This window comes from Miscanthus floridulus, chromosome 6, assembly GCF_019320115.1.
Source record: "Miscanthus floridulus cultivar M001 chromosome 6, ASM1932011v1, whole genome shotgun sequence".
NCBI classification, from domain to species: domain Eukaryota; kingdom Viridiplantae; phylum Streptophyta; class Magnoliopsida; order Poales; family Poaceae; genus Miscanthus; species Miscanthus floridulus.
The window spans coordinates 48,073,971-48,080,857 of NC_089585.1; positions in this window are offsets into that span (position 1 = coordinate 48,073,971).

Below are 6,887 nucleotides of genomic sequence, written 5' to 3' on the forward strand. Positions count from 1 at the left end.
GGATTATGTAGGATCGACCACCCTTGCGCTGAAGCTAGGCGGATCTGCTCCATCGAGTGGACCCTTCCGGCTTCCTACGTGTGTCCTCAGCACAGAGATGAAAATTTTGTGTCGACACACGTTTCTAGCACAGCTCAGTGGGACCCCACAATCATCATGGTGGTTCACAACAATGACAGCATCCTTATGGTACATTATGAAGACCTACCTGATGAAGATAAGGATACCATCAACAAAGCTACAGAAGAAGTGTTTGTTGTCCTACACCAAAACACCTGACAGCACAATTATTCAGAAATTTCCACTGACCAAGAGTTCTACTACATGGATAGACAGATACAGTCGAAGCTGAAGAAAGACGTTTCTTTACGGAAGCCATAGACAAGTCTGTTCGTGATGCTCTATCAAGCCACAATGAAGCTTTCATTGACGCATTTCACAACGCCATGAAAGAGGCGATTTATGGAATTCCAGTTGGTCAGGTTAGATTGACTTGTTATAATATTCCCAATCCATCGACCTAAGGGACTAATCAAGTCGGTACCAGCCATCAACAAGCAGCACTAGCTGGTAATGGTGACGTCCAGACACTTCAAGGTTCATCTGAACAAACTTCGGGTACTGCTACAAATCAGATATAGTACAATCCTAGACCATCAGTACAGCATGTGCAGTAGCCGGCGGGGTAAAGTCAAAACTAGATGATCAATTTTGGCACATCAGGCCACATACCGTCGTCGGCTCAGAAGATAGCACCATCAATTCAAAGGATCCATAGAGATATAGATCCTTATGTCTATAATCAGAGACTTCAAGCAGCAAGCCAGCAAGGGACCCAACAGATTGAGATTCCACAAGGCTATCACTATGGCACAGATTATAACACCCTCCACATGATACCAAATCCAGAATATCAAGGCACATAGGATTTCAATCCACAGATGGGTCAGCAAGTACCGATAAATCCAAATCCGCAAGCTAACAAGTTGCTACTCAAGGTGACTAAAATGATGAAGAATCAGTTCGGTCTGAAGCCAAAAGGAATGACTTTTTCGTACAAACGCCCATATCCAGAATGGTATGATTTGGTCGCTCTTCCTACAAATTATAGGCTCCTAGAATTTGCCTAAGTTCACTAGTCAAGACAGTACAAGCACAATAGAACATGGCAATCGTTATCTTACACAATTAGGCGAAGCATTAGTTGAGGATGCCCATCGAGTTTGTTTCTTCTCCTTATCCCTGTCAGGGCCTGGCCTTCACTTGGTTCTCATCACTACCAGTCAACTCCATTGCCAATTAGGCTGACCTGGAGATGAAATTTCATACATATTTTTACACTGAGACTGGAGAGAAGAAAATAACCGATTTGACAACCATGAGATAGAGGACTAATGAATTGGGCACTAAGTTTCTTCAAAGATTCTGAGAGACTAAGAATATGTGTTTCTCATTGAGCTTGACCGATGATCAGCTAGCTGCTTTAGCCATCCAAGGAATGCTGCCAATGTGGAAAGAAAAGCTGCTAGGACAAGTGTTTGACTAACTTGGGACAATTAGCTCAATGGGTAGTAGCACTCATTAGCCAATTCCAGAGTATACATAGAGATACCTGATTCTAGAAGAGCACAACTAGTAGCCAAAGCTTATGATCCATACTCAATCGATGACGGCTATGAAGATGAAGAAGAAGAGGTTGCTGCAGCTGAATGGAATTGGGGCAAGAAGACAGTAATGGTGCTAAATCCTTGGGGAAGAGGAATCGAAGAGAGCTATGACTTCGATATCACAAAATCAGACAAGCTCTTTGACTTCTTATTTGAGAAGGGCCAGATCAAATTGCCAGACAATCATGTTATGTTATCCCCTAAATAGTTGAAGAATAAGAAGTTCTGCAAGTTCCATAATGCTACTTCTCATTCCACTAATGAGTGCAGAATTTTCCGGTAGCATATATAGAGGGCTATTCAGCAAGGGAGGCTCAAGTTTGATATGCCTCGGAAGATGAAAGTTGATGATAATCCTTTCCCAAGAGATCAAAATATGGTTGATGTTGGGATATTCAAAGGAAAAACTAAGGTCCTAACATTGGCCAAATCAAAAAAAGCTAGGAATAGTTGATCCCAAGATGCAAATATCGGCTGATGAATACAGAGAGATTAGAAAACATCATGATCAGCAGAAGAGACGATATGAGCAGGGGAAACATCAAGGGATGGAGCAACGAAGCCGCGAGTCACATCTCGGATCCTATTGAATAAGTGGCGGCAGCAGAAGGAAAAAGATTATCAGCGATGGTTAGAGGATCAAGAATACCAGCGTCAACTGGAAGAAGAAGAAGAAAGGTATGAAAGGAAGCAAGCCGAATCGCACTAGAATTGTCCTTTCTTCAGATACTGCTGGAATAAAGGTTTGAAATTGCCTACCAGACATAACTGTCCAGAATGCAGCAATCAATATTGGGAATTTAGGCAATCTCAAATCAACCGCTGGTCTATCCATGCCCAAGATACATATCAACATAATAACATGGATCAGCGCTTAAAAAATAAAAGTATTCATGATCAGCTAGGGAAAAAGAGTTGTTGATGAAGACTGGGCTGATCATAAAGAAGGAAGCAACCAGAGGGAACATGTCTGGTAGGAGGGCCAATAGTGCCCTAGAGGATTGACAAGAAGCCAGAAAAGAAGGGTGCAGCGCCTAAGGAATAAAGAGATGGAACAGGCTCAGGCATTCGGTAAAACTCTAGTATGGCATGCTAAATAAATAGCCAATAGAAAATAACCATCGGCTAATATCCAAATGGCTTTTCTGCTACCATCGGAGTTTAGAGCTTCAGCAGATCAGGAAGTTTATTCAGACTTCGATGAATTGGAGTATGAAGAGATAGTTGTCAAGTTAACAGTTGTGCAGCAAGCAATACTTGATAAGCCAGTCAAGCATCGGCACTTAAAGGCTTTATATATGAAAGGTTTTATTGATGGGAAGCCGATGAACAAGATGTTGGTGGACGAATGTGCTTCTGTCAATCTTATGCCTTACACAACTTTTTGTAAACTTGGCAAGGGACCAGGAGATCTACTTAAGACCGACATGATTCTTAGAGACTTCGGAGGAAATACATCCAAGACCCAGGGGCAATAAACAGTCGAGTTGATAATCGGGAATAAAACTCTGCTCACCATGTTCTTTGTCATCGATGGAAAAGGCTCATACGGTTTACTCCTCGATCATGATTGGATTCATGCCAACTGCTGCGTGCCATCAACCATGCATCAATGTTTGATCCAATGGCATGGGGATGATGTCGAGGTGGTTCACGCTGATGAGTCTATGAATATCACAACAACTGATCTAGTGTTTTGGGAGCTAGGAGACTTCGAATGCCTTTCTGGCAAAACATGGGAAGGAGGCTTCATTAGGATTAATAATGAAGGCCAACAGCCGGTTCAAGCAATCGGCTCTGAGAATTTGTTTTGATCAATAGTCAGTGGCGTTGTGTCGGTCATTAAGTTAAGGAAAAATAAGCATTGAGTCTTGGACATGGATTTAGGCCGATGCACGTGAATGCTGAGTTAAAGTGTAAGTGTGATTCAGAGTTGATGGATTTCTTAAGAGAAGTTCTATTTCACTTAATAGGATGCTTGACTTGGATTGATTGATTATTTGATCTTTGGAATGAAAAATGCATGAAGAAATGTTATCCTAACATCTAGATTTGATAGCCGATTCATTCTCGGCTCTAATAGCTGATACCAGGAGTATCGCCTCTAGTTTAAAAAATAAAAATCTTCAAAGATAGCAAAAGCCGATACGATATGTATTGCCTACAGAGCAAAAACAAAAAGCAAAAACAGTCATACACAAGGATGTCACACTGAAGCACAATCATAAAGGAACAGGAGTCTTCATTCATCGGTTTATCCTAGGTACAAACTAATCGAAGATCTTGTTCACCACATCCTGAGCGGGTGTGATGTCCATGATGGCCTCTGCCACTATGGTAAAATCTTCTATTAGATCTTCATGTCCCTCAGGGCCATCATCGGTCGGGAAGCCAACCTCCATGGCATGGAGATCATGCCTGGTTTAGACCTAGTGCCGCAGTTAGTGCCACTACCGCACCATGGCGAACGCCATGGAGAGCAATCTCTTAGACGTGGGCCGAGATGTCTTGGAGACGAACGTCAATGGGGGACCCCCTCGCATTGACGACGTCCATGACCACATTTGCCACTGACTGAAGAGATTCCGGTTGCACCATTTGAGCTGGCAATTGCAGAAGAATATCTAGACAAAGGCAATGGAAACTAGGATGGAAACATTCATGGAGCTCATCTTACCTGCTACAGCGGCATCAGAGTCAGCCAGCCATGCTCGAACAGCGTTGGTCTCCTCCTCTGCCGCATTAAGAGCAACTTAGAGGACTCCCAGATGAATCTCCTGCTGGCCATTGTTCAAAATTGCCTTGGAATAGTAGTCCTCGGCCACCCTCAATTCTCGGAAGAAGCATCGGACATCATCACCGTCATATGAGTTGGAAGAACCCAACGATGAAGCTAGCGCGGAAGATACAGCATCAGTAGGATTGTTAGTCCTAGAAAAAGGGTGAAGGCTGTCATTCACAATGAGCTTATAGGCAAGTCAGAGCAGATCATCATCATGAACAAGGGTTGCCAATCTTACCTTATGCATCAGGGACGCTGGTTCATCGGCATGTCTTCTGCTAGGATTTCCTCTGCCGTGCGCTTACCTCAATTACCTTCGCCGGCCATGAGGAATGACTGAATATGCAGAAAAGAGGAGTGAAACCACTGCAAGGTTTTGGTAGATGGAAGAAAGTGAAAGAACAGTCGCAGATAGAGAGGCGTTTGAAACCAAAACCCTCGATTGGTATTTAAAGACGTGAAGTGAAGAGGTGGATGCCTCGGGATACGCAAAAGGCAACTGTAATTAATAGAAGGCGAAACGCCACTCCACAAATGTCGAAGATAATACAGTGCCATATAACTGAGGATAGGAGATCAAAGGGATCTCTTGATAAAAGCTGTGTTTTTAGACCTAAGTGGGATTAAGAACGGGAAACTGGAATCGGTTATTTATAGAAGAATCGGCTCTTTAGCCGAAGTGGATGTGATCAGTCGACTATAGTGGTTCTTTAAGCCTCCTGCCTGTTTGAGTGCCCCTTGGCCAAAATGGGTTCGCGGTCAAACAACCTCCTCTGAGCCTGCTTCAACGTCAGGACCTGATCTTTAAAAAATATAAAAGGGAGACAAAACTCTAGGGAAGGCTGAGAATAGGTTGCCCTTGATGACCAAGAGCAAAGGAGCTAATGTGATCACCTTATGAGCTCATGCATGGACACAATGCGGTCTTTCTTTGGGAAGTTCAAACTAGATCAAGACGTATCGCGTTGCAAAATGATTTGTCAAGCCAAAGCCTACAAGAATTTTGTGATGGATGACTTTAAAGACTAGAGTTGCCTTCGGCTGCACGCTCTTGAAAACATTGAAGCCAATAAACTGAGGATTACAAGATATTACGATTAAAAGGCCAAGATCAAGCAATTTTCTGAAGGAGACATAGCCTGGAAATAAAATCACTGACCGGGGCGGGAAACAACAAGTTCGGTGGAAAGTCATCCTACTGGGATGGGCCTTATCAGATCAAATGTTATGCACTTGATAATGCTTGTATTTTGGGGATACTAAGAAGAGAAGGAAAATTCGGCAGAGCAATCAAATGGGAAATATTTGAAGGAATATTACCCTAGCATTTGGATTGGTACTTAACAACCAATTTGCTCGGTCATCAGTTTTGGTAGCCGATGCCGGAAGGGTATCGTTGCTAGCAAGAAAGTAAACCCAAAGGGGTGAGAACTGGTACAATATGTATCGATCGTGCCAACAGAGTGATGCGTACAATATGGAGTACAAAACAAAGGAGAAATCACTCAAGACATAGAAAATATTTGCTAAATACCGCCTATTACAGGTTATGGACCGAAAAACACTTTGCCTACTATGTCATCGGCCAGGGTATTGAAGGCCACGGAGTCAGCGGCGCTAAGGAAATCTTCAGTCAGACGCTCATGATCCCTAGGGTGCACCGCATTTGGGAAACCATGAGGAAGAGGCCGAAGATTGTGGCCAGAATGAGCCTATGCAACAGCCAACGCCGTAGCAAGCACCATGACGAATGCCATAAAGAGCGACCTCCCTGACGCGATTTGGGATGTCATACAGGCGAACTGCTGGGGTGGCACCTCTGGCATTGACAAATCCTACCGCATACTCCGCAGCTAGTTGAAGGCTCTCCAATTGGGCGGACATATCTGAAAGGTTTGAAAGGGAGATGATCAGAATCCTAAAGGTGAAATTAAAAGGAAACGAAGGTTATGATATCTCACCCATAATTCTGGTCTCGGCTTTGGCCAATTTGTCATCCACCGAATCAGCCACGGGAGGCAATCGGGTCGAGCCATGGCCAGGGTTGATTCTGTGAGAGAGCGACATTCGGCAAGTCCCTGGCCGTGATTGTCAATGGCGGCAAGCAGGTCATCATTACCAATCCACCACCTCGGGTAGCAAGGAAGCTGGCGATAAGCTGTTGATGAGGAAGACCCCCGAGGCCGAACGGAGTCGGCCCTATAACCTAAGGCAGTGGGCGCATCACTGACTGCACCCTCTTGACGATGAAGGCGCTGGTGCGATGATGCATATCCATCGAGAACCCCCTCAGCAGACCTTGTGTTGTTCTCCATGATCTCAAGCTTACGAAAAAACAGGAACTAAACTGAGAATGCTGAGGGATTGAGATGAAGCGAGTTGTTGCTCGACCCTCAGCCGTAGCCCGTATATATAGCCCGAGAAGGCACAATCGGTTT